This window comes from Crocuta crocuta, unplaced genomic scaffold (genome assembly GCF_008692635.1).
Source record: "Crocuta crocuta isolate KB4526 unplaced genomic scaffold, BGI_CrCroc_1.0 scaffold2225, whole genome shotgun sequence".
NCBI lineage: Eukaryota > Metazoa > Chordata > Mammalia > Carnivora > Hyaenidae > Crocuta > Crocuta crocuta.
The window spans coordinates 7,674-8,683 of record NW_027529696.1 but is presented as its reverse complement, the minus strand read 5'-3'; positions in this window follow the sequence as shown (position 1 = coordinate 8,683).

Sequence of the window (1,010 nt, the reverse complement as noted above, 5' to 3'; positions counted from 1 at the left end):
CAGCCACCGCCGGCAAAGACGCCCGGATCCGCTTGCGACAACAAACAGCATGTGCAGGATCCACACGTCCCGGGCTCCCAATCCCCGCCAACTAGCCCACCCCTGCCCTGGTGGAGCGGTCTCCAGTGCCCGGGCCTCTGTGGGTTCGGGCAGTGAGGCACCAGGCCCCTCGTCTCACTTCCGCCCACGTCTGGGAGGCACCATCTCAGGCGGCTCTGAGCCCACGCAGGACTACGTCCTGGTCCCACGAGGGAAATACCAGCACTAAAATCTGGCGTCCGAACACCATCGGCACCAGCTGGGGACCAATGTGAAGATGAAGTCTTCCAGGAACAGCACTGCCGCTGGCCTCGCACCAACTCACCCAGGAGGGAAAATGTGACCCTAGCACGGGACGCGCGAGGGACAAATCAGAAGACAAGAGATGGGGCCACTGGGGGAACCCAAAGTCCCTCGAACCCTCTGGTGGTGGCGGAAGGCAGAGAGGAGCACACGGAGTAGCAAGGTCTTCGCGACAAAGTAGAAAGGTAGCTCAAGGCCACTGTGACCCACGAGACCAAGACCAGAGTCATAAGCTCAGGAAAACGTATTAAAATGTGAATTCTCGAGCTCATGCGAGATGCGGTGCTTCAGGGTGTTAGGAAGGGGCCCAGAAATCTGCATTTTTACCAGGCTCTCCCAAGAAAGTCTTGCTGCACAGAAAGGTTTGAGAATCCGTTTCTCAGTCCTAACAGAGTTAAAGGGGGTCCCCACCACCCCGATTTCTCTAGGGCTGCTGTGTTCAGGAACCGGGAACGTCCCACCCAAGCCCCTGGGCTCCAGAAACGCTTAAGACCGGAAACCTGAGGAAGCCAAGGAAGCGGCGTCCTCCCGCACGTTGGCCGGCAAAGGAAGCCAGATGGCGGGGCGGAAGTCTCTGGGCCTGCCGGGAAATGTAGTCCACAGGGCGGGCGCGCGCCTGCGTCCTGCGCAGCTGCGGCTGGGAGCCAGGGAGAGCCCTGTGCACAGAG